Source organism: Ornithodoros turicata, unplaced genomic scaffold (assembly GCF_037126465.1).
Source record: "Ornithodoros turicata isolate Travis unplaced genomic scaffold, ASM3712646v1 ctg00000882.1, whole genome shotgun sequence".
NCBI classification, from domain to species: domain Eukaryota; kingdom Metazoa; phylum Arthropoda; class Arachnida; order Ixodida; family Argasidae; genus Ornithodoros; species Ornithodoros turicata.
In genome coordinates this window covers 275,344-289,644 of record NW_026999409.1, presented here as the reverse complement: position 1 = coordinate 289,644, position 14,301 = coordinate 275,344, and the positions used below count along the sequence as shown (strand labels likewise).

At 45.8% G+C, this 14,301-nt stretch overlaps 1 long non-coding RNA gene across 1 annotated transcript in view; it reads left to right on the top strand.

Annotated features, from left to right (window-relative positions):
• The window catches only part of LOC135375487 (uncharacterized), a 32,413-nt gene extending 18,574 nt beyond the window's left edge, over window positions 1-13,839 (top strand). The window contains exons 2-3 of the long non-coding RNA XR_010417253.1: window positions 6,219-6,293; window positions 13,709-13,839. This is a non-coding gene — a long non-coding RNA (uncharacterized LOC135375487). The remainder of the gene's footprint in view (window positions 1-6,218; window positions 6,294-13,708) is intronic.
• Window positions 13,840-14,301: the final 462 nt, after the last annotated feature.

Genomic DNA, 14,301 nt, shown 5'->3' with positions numbered 1-14,301 from the left:
GCTCGCTTGCGAGGTCCCTGATGATAGGTAGACGGCGGCGACGGTCACACCATTCGGCATAGAAATCATACGGAGAGAGGAGAAGAAAAAAGGGAGAGTGATTGGGGGAGAGGAAACAAGGGATTTGTATGGAGGCGATGCCTCCTCCCAGCGTCGTAGTCCGGAAGCCGTAATGGTCGATACGGGGGAATGTGCGTCATGGGTCGACTTCTAAGGGAATTGTGACCACATACATCTGAAAGCCCCCGTCTGAGGAAAACCAAGGAAAAATCCTAGAAAGCACAGCCGGCACCGGGATAGAAGTCCAAGTCGTGTTTCTTCCCTGGACTTCTTGTGCCTAGTGTATTTGTTTTGTCTTCTATCACCATCTGTGTTTGACAAGGTAATTGGAACATATTTATACATGCGACATGCTGCACGCGCCGCAGAGTAGGACAACCTGCGTACAATTTCGACCACCTGGTGTTTTCCTAACGTGCGCCGGATCTCCACGGTGCCATTTGCTGGAGCCCACACAAACGAAGCAATGTTTACCTCCTCCCCCTTGCTGCCGACCCAGGCTGCAATGTGTGCTTGGATTGCCTCCTATTCCGTAAGGAAGCGGTATCGTACTTCTATGGTTACGAATGCAACAACCACGACGATTGATGAACAAAGTCAAGGACAAGCACTGACCAGCAAGTTTAATGCGCAATGAAATTGATACGTATATATTTCCTGGCCCAAACTCGCCTATGCTCTTGCGTATCTCATCTCATGTATATAATTTTCTGTGATGCTGATAGGCTCATTGCTCGTGCATCTATCTGAACCCCCCACTTCTGCTATAGCTCTCTTGTTCTCATATCTGATGAAGTATGCAAGATTTTGCATTCTTCAAAGAGAAGTTTTACTACAGCGCACTTACACCTCTTGTTCTAGCACGTAAGCTGCGCGACGGAAGCTCTGCCTTCATCAGGACTAAGGGGTGACAGTGATTGCTTGGAGCTTTTACACGGTGTCTACAGTTACGTCATTCTAGACACGTGTAAAAGCTCCAAGCAATCATTGTCCCCCCTTAGTCCCGATGAAGGCGGAGCTTCCGTCGCAACGTCGACGAATCCCCTAAACTTTCCACCTATAAATAAACAACTTCCCCCTTTTTTCCTGACTTCCAACACCTTCGTTGTCGAGCTGCCTGTAATTTTTTTTCAACTACCTATATGTGTATATATATATAGATATTCAATAAGGATCAGAAGTGGAGACGGTGCTTCTACAGGACAAGGTATAAAAGGGAGACTTTATTAAAAACTAATAGGGGGTATTCGACGTTTCGACAGCGGCGCTGTCTTCAACAGGAATGGGGTATTATGGTGACGCACGACAATTCACCATAATACTTCATTACTGTTGAAGACAGCGCCGCTGTCGAAACGTCGAATACCCCCTATTAGTTTTTAATAAAGTCTCCCTTTTATACCTTGTCCTGTAGAAGCACCGTCTCCACTTCTGATCCTTATTGAATATCTTCATTCTTCGTAGTCAACCGCATTCCTCTAATTCCACTTATATATTATATATATATATACTCATGGAACGATGCGACAGCACCAGCAGCCGTGTTTGCGGCTCGTCAGCTCTGGGTAGCTACGCATCGTTCGGAATTGGCAAACCAGGGGTCGCTCAGCGAGCGATATACACCTGGGAGGTTGACTGAGCACTCCTTAACGCCACAGTGCAAGCCAGTGAATTATATTCAGGGAAAAAAAGCCATTAAAGAAACAAGTAAATGGCACTAGACGTGTTTGAAATTCAAAATTACAGATTAAGATGGCTTCTATGGCTGCACGCAGTGAAACAGATACTCATGGAACGATGCGACAGCACCAGAGGACACGTGTTTCGCCGTGTTTGCGGCTCGTCGGCCCTGGGTAGCTGCGCATCGTTCCGAATTGGCAAACCAGGGGTCATTCAGCGAGCGATATACACCTGGGAGGGTGACTGAGCACTCCTCAATGCCACAGTGCAAGCCAGTGAATTGTAATGCAGGGAAAAAAAGCCATTAAAGAAACAAGTAAATGCACACAATATAGCTGCACACAGTATAATAGAGACCTGCGCACAGCTCAAGGTTTATTTCCCTCTTCCTGTGCTGCGATTTTCTATCGCGCCGGCCAATGGCGATGCTGCAGGTGGTGTGATGTCACGTGGGTGTGTAATGGAATTAGTGGGACCAACTGCATCACAGGACATTGTGACGTCATCGCGTCGTGACGTATTTTTTATTCCGTGTTAGCGCCGCGAAGCAACTGTGGCTATAAGCGGTGTACAGATGTGGACGGAAGAAGAGAGGACAGCAGGAAAAAGTGGGGCAGGGGGGTCAGTATGCGCCCCGGGTCGACTTCAAGGGGAACTGTGCCAACATTCGTCTGGAAAGTCTTCGGAAAGCCCACGGAAACCCTCTGGCAGTACAGCCGGTGGTAGGACTCGCACCCACCACCTCCCGGTCTTCAGCGCGACCTTAGCTACCACCAACGAGCGGGGCGCCTTAACCCGCTCGGCCATGCCGCTGGTACGCTGTGACGTCATTTCGTTTCTGCTACGCTGGCTAAAATCAGCGTCAAAGCCGCAAAACCCTCTTGGTACAGCTATTGCTGAAAACGTGCTGGTTACGTCATAGGAAGTCCGATCGTAGCTAACGTGTGCATCTCCGTCGAACGCGGATATGCGTATAGCGATCTGCTATTGCTTAGCTCAGGATTACGCTGAAATTGTAATGAAACTTGTTTATTTCAAAAATCAACTACTAAGTAAAAGAAATAAAAAAAAAGTTGAGTGATAGTTTTGCATTGGCCATCTACGATAACTTATGAAGGAATCATAAAGCCAGTGGACATGTACAGACTATTCCTCTGAAGTCTCCTTCTCATTCTGGCGTTCAGACACATGTGGCGATGCGTTGTATTGACACGCAAGCGTCAGCTACTACGGAGAGCTCCCACGCTCGCGTGCAATAATGTTCTAGGTTCGAGTCAGCGTCAGCACCTCCCTGAGGTACCTCAACATGGCGGCGTTTGTTGTTCTCGTGGAGGCAAGAATAAGAGGGGAGGCGCCTTATACACTGTTAAAAATGAACTTCACCGCATAGCACGCTCGTAGCCAACCATAATCTCGAATGATATCGTTATCTGCCCGTATTTGTTGAAAAAGGGAGGCGTACGCCTTTTTTGTGACACTTATGCTGTTCATAATTGTCACAAAAAAGGCGTACGCCTCCCGTTTTCAGCAAATTGGGGCAGATAACGATATCATTCGAGGTTATGGTTGGCTAAGAGCGTGCTATGCGGTGAAGTTCATTTTTAAGAGTGTCACCATTGAGAAGTGAAGCTGGAGTGCAACTTTTTCGCACTCGCGTCGTATCCTAGCGGGCCTCCAGCGACCAACCCTCGGCGTGCGCCAAAGCAAACCCACTGTCTAGATGGACTACACGTTAGGTTAAAGAGGCATGGTACTTTCTGAAAACTACTCGGGCCTCTACGAAAGGTATTCACAAACAACTCCTTTAAAAAACGTGAACAACTCGTTTGGCAAATAAACCATATCGATTTTTAAAAAAATTAGTTGATCTTTAATATTAAAGGACAACGGAAACGAAATTTGTCCATTGCAAGAAAGGGACCGAACAAGGTGTAAATATTACGTAGAATTATGGTGCCACTAGTATTTTGCGAGTACGTTGTACGGATGGGCATATTTTTGACGATTACGAGCGCGCTGGGCCGCCCACCTGACACGATCGCCCATGGAGCGCGCCCGCTGCCGCAAAGCATTGCGGGAAAATCTGAGGAGCGCGTGACGTCAAATATCTCTCGAGCTCCATGTGCGGCTGCCCGGTGAACGGGGTAAATACGGCGAATTCCGCATAACGCCTGAAGATGTTCGATTCGGAGATCTCGTGGAAGTCTGCAGGAGATATATCCTATGAGAGATGGGTTCGTACATGCTTCTTCGTAGCTTCAAGTAGGCATAGACGGATTCGCGGTGAGAATAAGATTCCTATCTTTCGGAAACAATTGAAACATGACAGTCATGAAAAAAGTCAGACATCGGCGGAATTTGAACTTCGCATCTCTCGATTGACAGTCGACCGCCAATGGCCAATACGGCTACGGAAACAACCACAGACCGGTAGAGCGTGTTTGTTCTGAAACATGTCCCGGCCAAACGCAAGGTAAGACAGCCAGCAATGTAAGCAGCAAAACTCTCACCTAGAGAGAATGAGATCACACTTCGGATGGGTTTTGGGGGCCAGCCTCGCTAGTGTTGTATTTGTAATAAACGTCAGTCGATGTTTGACGCTATGTTTGTGCTGTCTATTCCTGTGTCGTTCGTGCAAGGAACACTATGTCGTCGCCTTGCTGAAAGGAAGTCGGCAACATGCTGTAGCACAGCCAGGAAAGACTTCACAAGCATGTACAATTTTTCTTGTCGCGAAAATCAACCTCCGATCGCAAAACAACCGCGAAATGAAAGCCAGGAAATCCAACAGGGGAGACAACGTGCGTCACTTCCGTGGTCTGCTACGGCGGCGCGGCGACGCTCACCAGGGGCTCAGTGTGCTCCGCGGCCGAATTTTATATCGCGATTGTGGCGGGATTTCAACTAATATACGTAAATCTAAGTCGAATTCCGGATTGTTTTGGTACACATCGCAATATGAGGCAAACAGCTTTGCAGCTTATTTTCGCTTCCGTCGTCCTTTAAGTAGTCGGGTGCATTCGCTTCTTGTTGTGGAATGTTTTTTGATAGTTCAGTCATTCAGTTTTGGAAGCCAGAGATTGGTTTGGTACAGCCTGAAATAAATCCTCAGCGCTGTGTGTAGAGACTGCGAATAAAATTTGTTCCGTTATTTGAGGTTAAAAAGCGTCGCATATTAAGGCAGAATGGAAAACTTTAATTAGGAGGAATGTTTTGGTTGGCATGTACATACAGAGAACCGTTGAAAGACACGAAACGCACACAGAAATAATCAGAGCTACTACTCAAAGGCTACGTTTGGGTGCTGTTTCCTTTCTTTTTCTTAATAAACATATCCCCCCCCCCCCTGTCTCGGTTTTACATAAATCGCGGCCAGTCTTCCAGAATACGCAGTCTTACGTTATTGTGGCGCAACTCCGACTTCAGAGACACCAGGAGTTGGTATTCGTTCAGTGAATGAAGTTTTAAAACACTAAACTTTACAAAGAGATGGAAAGATCGGCCATTCATGGAAGGTTTGCCACAACGCGAAGCGCATTTTTCCCAGTGTTGCTAAGTGGCTGACGGACTTCTTAGTTCCTCTTCCCCAAACAAGATGAGAGTAACGTAATGTGTATCAAAAAGTGTATGGTGAATGGTTTGATGGGCAGGAATTGACATCTTCTCATCATGCCCAATACCTTACACAGTTTAGAGCGTAAGTAGTCGCAATGGTGATCCCACAACACAACATATGCTCATGGAAAATGACGCCGAGGGTCTTGACTGTGGAAGAGAAGCATATTTGGGAGTAGTCTGAACATAAGAAACTCGCCAGGATGTACGTTGATTGCTTTGAGCGAAACACAACAGCCTTAGTTTTTATGTAGTTTATTTCTAATGAGTTATTGGCTGACCACGAGTGCAATTTGTTGAGAACTCTATTACCTTCCTTCATGAGCGCAGTCATTTCAGTGCCAGTAATGAAGAGGCACGTGTTATCTGCATATATTACACGTTCCATGGTATTGTCGAGAACCCAAACGCAAAGGAGATCCACGATACAAAAAGATCCACAAAGAAAGAAGATCCATAATGAAACAAGATCTACCAGTGAATTTTTTTTCCGTATGGATCTTTTTTTGCTTTGGTAATAGATAAGATGGCAGAGACGCAGGTAATCTGGTTGATGAGATTTCTTCTTCTTCTGTGTTTGTTGCCCAAGCTGAGGCTGTTGTCTTAGTAATAGACTAGTAATGGAACTAGTAATGGACCTTCTCTGACCATAGTACAGCCTAAGTTCTCTTGACCGCTTAACAAAGTGTACTATAAGAGCAAAACCGCCAAGAATAGAGACGTCATGTCCTGTAAATCGTGTGGAATGTCTCAGATATAGGTGTCAGTGAGTCACTTAATATGCATTTTTGCCTTTCGTATCGCGCTTCCTGCGTGATTTTTTGTTCACTGAATTCTGAAATTAGACTTTCTCTTCATTTCAGATGAATGCCAGACTGCTAATGGAATTTAAAAACATCACCATCCAACTTATCCTCGTTAAAATTGAACCAGTACCGGTGAGTGGATCTTGTTCCTTTTACACCGCATGAAGACCTCCAACAAATGTTAAATACATACAAACAAGCAGCAAACGAAAAGAAAAAGGGAGAGCGACATCTCGTATATACTTTAGGGTAACCCTCTATGTTAAAGGGACGGTCTCGTACCCCCTGCCCCTTTCATAAAGTGTACCATTCGATTGCCCTTTGTTGAAAATGGAATACTGCTAATTTACCCGACAAAACACGCCACAGTTATTAAATAACCGAATTAAATTGATAAAGATTGCAGAGCATGCCGCGATCTGTGTTGGCAACAATAAGAACGGCCACGTCGCCCTGCGGGTAAGTCCGTGATAGGATACTGAAATCGTCTGCTTTTGCGCGCGCTAGCGCATCGGCGTGAGCAGACGACTTTCAGAAGTTACTGGGCACCGCGGCAACTCTCGTACATTTTCTTTCAGTTCTCAGGTGAAAAACGCGCATTCTAAGTAGTGGCAAGCATGGTGGTTCAGAACAACTATGTTAATCCTCAGAGGCAAGTTAAAAGTCGCAGAACAACCCCATCCACAATCACAAATTTGAAGTCGCTGGCCATCGGCGCGCGCGGTCGCATTACAGCTCCGACCAAAAATATGTTACGCGCGCTTCCATTACACTCCCCGTTGTACGGTGATCATGCTTCGAAATGAAGTGTCGCTGACGACGTACATGGAGAAGGAGGACGTGTTTACTTATAAACCGCATTAAATACTCGCGGAAAGTAAACACGTGACTTAGCTTCCACGTATCCGATTGTGCGCCACATTATGGGAGACCCCACAGTCAACGCTCGGACTACATTCTCCGCTCGCGGAGGTATATGCCTGAGTGTCCCCATTTCGAGAGCAAAGGGGATTACTCAACCCAAGGTGCTTCTGCAAGTTACAATTACCATGACAACGACGACGCACACGCAGGCCGACGTCATACGTGCATGAGAGAAGCGCAGCTTTCGTCGTCTGCTCTTACGGCACGTTTCGACAAATTCCTCGACAACGACTTGGTTATTCCGAATGAAACTTTGACGGTTGTATGTGTACAGTACTCGTGAAACTAGTTTTGGCTAAGTTTCGGAATCGCCCTGACTGTACGAGACCGTCCCTTTAAACCAGCAATGACGAGTGATGCATGTGATCCTGCTACGAGTCCGCCGTTGCTGTATCACGCTTGAGAAAGTTTTTGGTCACGGTTTCGTCTCTGTATACTCCACTGCAGAATGGACTCATTGGTGGAAGGGATATTGTCGTTACACACAGACCTGTAAATACAAGTTAATACCTGTTAATTGCAAGTAATTGAATTACTGTAATTAATTACTTCCTTAGTAATGAATTACTTCCGGGATTACATTAGGTTTTACGTAATTGTAACTGTAATTGAATTACTTTTACAAGGAACGCGTAACGCATTTTAAATTACTTTTGGAATTACCGTATTTTCACGCGTATTAGCCGCGGCTTATGCGCGATTTTTTTTTCTCACGGGCGCCCTGCGGCTTATCCACCGGTGCGGCTTATCTGATGACTATTTTTTCCTGGTATTTTCCCCATACGCCGATTTTAACGAAAGGGCCGACAGTGCCTCTGGAACAGCACTGCCCTGCAGATGCACGAACAGTGCGTAACAGGGACAGGTCCACACTCGAGTAGATTGATCTTCCTGGTGCATTCCCCCAAGCTGCTTTAAAGGGAGACTCCGCACCAAAAACGTGTTGAGGTAACAGTGCGACATCAATCCGCACCGCATGATATTTCAGTGAACGCAATTTCACATCCCCAAGTGGCCCAGATGATTAGAAAATGAATATTTTCCTTCGTGTGATTAGGCGCTCCTCCACGGGAAAGCAGTCCAGCAACACTGTGCTTCACCTCACCGGTATTCCTCGTGTGCGGCTTTCTGTAGGTTTTGCTGTAGGTCACTGGTGAATATCTTAGAGCGAAATCGAGGAAGCAGACGACTGGTCATCCACGCGACACGAAGAAGTTACAACGCGCGTGCCCGAAAAACAGCCAGTGGCCCACACGAGACTACCGGTGACGTCACGCATGGTACAGGAGATAGTAGAGGGAACCTTTAGAAGTTTCGGTTTCGTTTTGAGCTTCCCAGCTCTTTTGGCAACTAACGAGTCCCCGATTGCCAAACCAACTGTATTTCTCATTTCGGAAGAATGTGTCGAGCTTATTTACATAGTCATTATAATAGTTTCGGATTGTCCCGGAGTCTCCCTTTAAGGAAAGTGGTAACAGTGATTGACACCTTCTGGACGATCACTGACACATCAGTCCACGAACCCCCCCCCCCCCTCCACAAGGGCACAATCCGATCTTGGCAGAACTCCAGAACTGACCTCCTCTGTCGTACACTGTGCCGATCCCGGAGTATGGACCACAGGGTTTATAGCCTTCTCTATGGTCTCCTTTGTCGCACAAATCAGTCGTCTCGTATTGCCCTCGGCTTATCTGCGGGTGCGGTTTATCTGCCAGAAAATTTTCAAAACGTCCCAAAAAACGCGTCTTGCGGCTTATCTGCGGTGCGGCTTATACGCGTGAAATTACGGTACTTTGAACGCTATCTGGGAAGGCCCAATGTTTAAAGTTTGGGTCAGTTCCACACCGTTTTTTTTATAATTTTTTTCACAGTGATTCCCCAAAGACTCGATTCAGATTGGTACATTTTTGCGGTACAGATTTTTTATATTTGAATGTGGAAGGAGAAAAACTCTTGCGCCATGGGGAAAGGAGACCGAATTGTGGGTATCGACCCGCTCTTCAGAGTCGCTAGAGTGCTTGAAAGATCTTCCTTGTGTGCTCGAGGTGTTCATGAAGTACAATGTTGGGCTGCCCAGCAGTGCACCAGTGGAGCGTCTGTTTTCGTTTGGTGGTCTTGTTATGACACGGAGACGTGGCAGCCTTACAGACAAGAACTTTGAGAATTCCTTACTCTTGAAAGCCAATGGACGTTACAAGCTGCACTCATGATCTGCACTTTGTTCGCATACCTGAAGAAAGATAGCCTTTTGACTGTGATGTTCTGTGTTTCTTTAACATAGCAAGAGACTTGTGTTTGTGTAAGACTTCTCTAACTTGTTTTTCTACCACAAGCACAACTACCACCATCTTTCAGAACATGTGCACTAAATCTTGCAGTTTGCACGTCGTTTGCCCGTTGCAGTCAACTTTGCGAATGTAATTCAGTGTAATGCAATTACTTTTCTCCGTAATTGTAATCGTAATTGAATTACAATAGAAAATGAGTAGTTGTAACAGTAATTTAATTACTTTTGTGAACATGTAAGTTTAATCGTCATTCAATTACTTCGGAAAAATAATTTTCACAGGTCTGGTTACACAAACCAAACTAGAAACGAGCGTATATCTTAGCAGCAAGGTTGTTTGCACGCGTAATATCGGTAGTATGAAGCGTTTTGAGAATACGCTCTTAAAAATGAACTTCACCGCATAGCACGCTCCTAGCCAACCATTATCTCGAATGATATCGTTATCTGCCCTGATTTGTTGAAAACGGGAGGCGTACGCCTTTTTTGTGACAATTATGAACAGCATAAGTGTCACAAAAAAGGCGTACGCCTCCCGTTTTCAACAAATCAGGGCAGATGACGATAACATTCGAGATGATTGTTCGCTAGGAGCGTGCTATGCGGTAAAACTCATTTTTAAGAGTGTAGGGCTATACGGATTTTACCGAAGCGGATAATTGTGCTACCGAAGTAAGCAAGTAAAAGTTTACAAGTCATTCAAGACAAAAAAATATTATTTTTACTTGTGTTCACATGTAGATACAGGACGTTTGTTTTTCGTTTTTTTAATCCTTTACAGAACTTTTATAATAAACTTATGGGAGCTACCTACACTGTTAAAACAGTACTTCACCACATAGCACGCTCCTAGCCAACCATCATTCCAAATGATATCATTCTGTGCATTGATTTGTTGAAAATGAGAGGAGGCGCCTATCTGGGACAGATTATCTTGTCCCAGATAGGCACCTCCCCCCTGTTTTGATCAAATCATGACACAGAATGATATCATTTGGTATGATGGTTGGTTAGGAGCGTGCTATGTGGTGAAGTTCTGTTTTAACAGTGTAGGTACGGTTATTGCAGCTGCGGTTATGTTACCAGGTGTGCATCCTGTCAGCAAGCGTATGTAATTACTGGACGACTATTTATCTAAAATTTATTATTTCTCTTATTGGGAAACGCGAGATTGCAGAATTAGAAGACAGTCATTATTTAAGTCCATCCTCTTTTCTTAAGCATCCCGAAACAAGCACGTACTTTGAGATATGAGTCGCTATTTTTGCTATGCAAATGAATCCAAAACGAAACAACGCCCTCCTCGAGCGTAAAACGAGCGACGGGCGTTCGTGTCGGAGGGTCACGTCTTTTATGGCGAGGCAGCTGATTGGAGTTGGCGCTGATGTGATGGCCAGATAAGCCGTTTTTTTTTTCCGCTCAGACATGCTGGCGGTGATGTGGTATGTGAAGCTCGAGAAGTGCGTAATTCTGGCGTCGGCTCATTTGCATATAAAAATTTGGCGATTTTGATATGGAAGTACGTGCTCGCTTCAGGATTTTTAAACAAGAGGGTGGAATCGAATAATGATTGCGTCAAATTCTGCTGTCTCGCACTTCCCCCGAGAACATCTAATTAAAATGATAATTAATGACTTTTAGGTAATTAGTCATCCTGTAATTACATGTGCTTTCTCAGAGGATGTCTGCCTGGCCACATGACCCCCTGCCAAAATGCCATAAGTTTTGCTCTCACAAATAAATAAAAAAATCAATAAAACATTCTGTATACCAACTGTTTCACGAAGGTGTTTCGGAAAATATTTCCGAAGGTATTTCTTAAACAGGTGGCGCTGTCGAGAAGCTTTGTTTTCTGTGAGCATCCCTGAGACATCTGTCAATAACTGAGCAGTAAGCGGCTCATTTGCATACGTGCTCATTAATTAAATAAAACTCCTAACTTATACATTTTCGTGCAGACGCTTCGGAACCTCAATTTTACCAATCTGAATATTCGTCGAAAAACATTCCAACAACAGAACCGCGTCGACACTTAGTGCTATTTTTTTACAAATTATTAGGTATCAGCTTACGTATTTCTCGCGCGGAGCAGCCGACGAATGCGCTCTTTCGCTTGACCATCCGGTTGTAAATTATGACTTCGTCGGTCCCGTTCACACACGGAGGAAGGAAGACAAGAAATTGCCGCAAGAGGCACTCGGGTGTTCCCCCTGCTTCTCTAACGGACTCGTACACTGCCTTCGTATTGCTGTCGTTCGGTAGGTAAGATAGTGTGCCGTTATCGTGATGATGGCGCATACACCGTCAAGGCTGTAGGGAGAAGGCACACTAATGGCGAATTCGGGTGGTCAATTCGTGGCAACTTTTTTGACAAATCCCGCCTGTTCTCGCCAGTTTTGCAAGACCTCGCATGTTCACGTGGCATTCTCCGAGCGCCAGGCATATTCCAGCTAGCGCATTTTCCGCCCGGTCTCGAAGCGAGCGGTCTGCGGATTGCGCAACTATAACCGGTGTCGTCACATACACATCACGAGGGTTGCGAGGGCCCTCATTGGCCCGCACGTCGAAGTTCACATGGGTTAGCAGACGACGGAACCCGATAACGAGCGACCGCGGCGCCCCTAGCGTGATCCGAGCGACTAAAACTGCTAGATCCATTGCACTCATGCTCGGATGGGAACGGTCCCGTGATCCAGGGCTGGCACCGACCTAGCAGTTTCCGAGCGCTAGGCCGTGTTGCCATGAAATGACCACTCGCATTCGTATATTAAGCGTCTCTTCCGTTTGTCCCTTCTCGTCCGTCACCCCCGTGCGTGAGGCAGGCGAATGAACACGTAATTAGCAGCCGGATTGTTGGGCGAAAGAGTGTATTGGTAGGCTGCTGCACTAACGAAATATGTAAACAAATAATAATAAGAACAACAATTACTCGAAAAAGTCACAAAGTGCCAACGCGTTCTTTTTTTCCTTTTTTTTTTCTTTCAAATATTTTTCGCTGAGGGGTCCAATCGGTAAATCAGAGGTTCTCGAGAGCGTGCGAAGTCAAATATGCAAATTACGAGCTTTATACAATTACGGAGCTCATGAAAATGAGCCGCTCACTGCAAAGTTCTTGGGCGATGCCTCAGGGGTGATAGCTGCACCGACAGCTTTTCGGAAGCGCCAAGCGTCTACGAAAATTTCAGCCGGAGGACATTCATGGAGTGTCGTGTATGCTCCCTCTCACAACGACCGCGGGGGGGGGGGGGGGGGGGGATGACGTGTGCGTACCGCTGCAACTGCGATTGCCCACCTGGTGGAGGGCGGAATCTGTACAAAAGCTGATCATTATTATCATTTCATAGTTTCGTTCTTCTTCATTTATTTCACGACCTTTTGTGTATTCTATTTGAACTACCAATTATATATGAAATTCTGTACGCGAATTTTTAATTGAATGTACGTGTTCAAATACAGTTCCAAAGCCGCACGTTAGGTCCACATACGCAGGAAAGGAGATGCACTCCGAAGTGAGTGCTGTTTTACGCGTATATGCTACGTATCCGTGCACATGTGTGTATACTCAGTTATACACCTATTTGCTTCGTATTCGATCTGACCCTATGTATCCATTCGCTTCGTTTTCGCGCCAGTTTTAAAACTAGTGTTCATACGGCCCTACTAGTACGTGCGGCAGGGATAAGATGAGTCAGTGCTATCTCCTCCTCCTAGTTATTACTTGCACTTTCTGGACGTGCAAAAGCACACGCTAATCATTGTTCTCTAGTTGCTCTTCTCGATTTGCTAATTTGCATATCTGCACGGGCTGAGAAGCGAATAACCGAAAGCAGGGACACTTATTATTAACTATGTGGAAGCAGGGAATTATTATAGGGATTCCTTGCATGATGGATGCATTGTAGTGCACTCCAGAAGACCGAGGGAAAAGAATTATTTTTATAAGTGTCGTAGGGTAGCGAGATACAAGCCCTCGAACGCATTCCTGAGCAGAGCGCAGACGTCAGAGAGCGCCGAGTTGCGTCCATTCCCATTGGCAGCCGTAAGCACGTGACTTCTCGTGCGCTGCCTCACTGGCGGCGACGAGGCTGTGATGTGACTGACGTCAGAGCCGCATGAGTTACGGTATTCGCGGTGGCCGTTTCCTGCACTTCTATTACCCTCTTCGCTGTGAAACTTTCAATCCAAGTTCACATAGATGGAAGGAACCATCTATGACGGTTACCAGGTTATCTGGGATAACCTGGGGCGACCTGTCGCAGCCCCTTTAAACGTGTATTTAAAAATAAGGAAAGTGCCTCAGGTAGTATTAGTGTTTCTATGGTACTTTCGTTTCCAGATCGGTGCAAGCTTCTGGACGAGCCAAAATAATGAACCGCGCCTGTCGCCTCAGCCCGCTTCTACGGGCATGTACCACTATTTTCAGAAAAATTCAACTACCGATCTGAATAATACAGATGTCGTGTTCTTCTTATCAGGGTGAGATCTGCATTTGTCCATCAGCGTTTATTACATTTTCCTGAGTAAACCGCAACAGCGACAATGAAATGTGGTTTCCTCTTCTTACACAGCAAGTTCGGCATTGACGCGTTTCCCGAAGACGGACGCTACTATTCCTGTAAGTACGTTTTCATAATACGCATTAGGTGCTAGCGGTCAATTGCGAGGCCAGTCACTGTATAACGAGAAGGGGATCAGACACTTTGTAACGTCGCTCACACACACTGACGAGCTGCCGTCCCCATTTCACTAGTGTAGCCAAGACACACAGCCAGATCCTAATGAGACAGTGGGATAGTGCAAGTCCACACCATGTGGGATCCAGGACCCAGTTATCAACGTCGCATTTGTTGAATTCTCACATGACCCAGAACTACTCCGTGCCCACAACAGGGGCCCTATTCTTGTCAGTAATCGGCCTTGATTACTTTG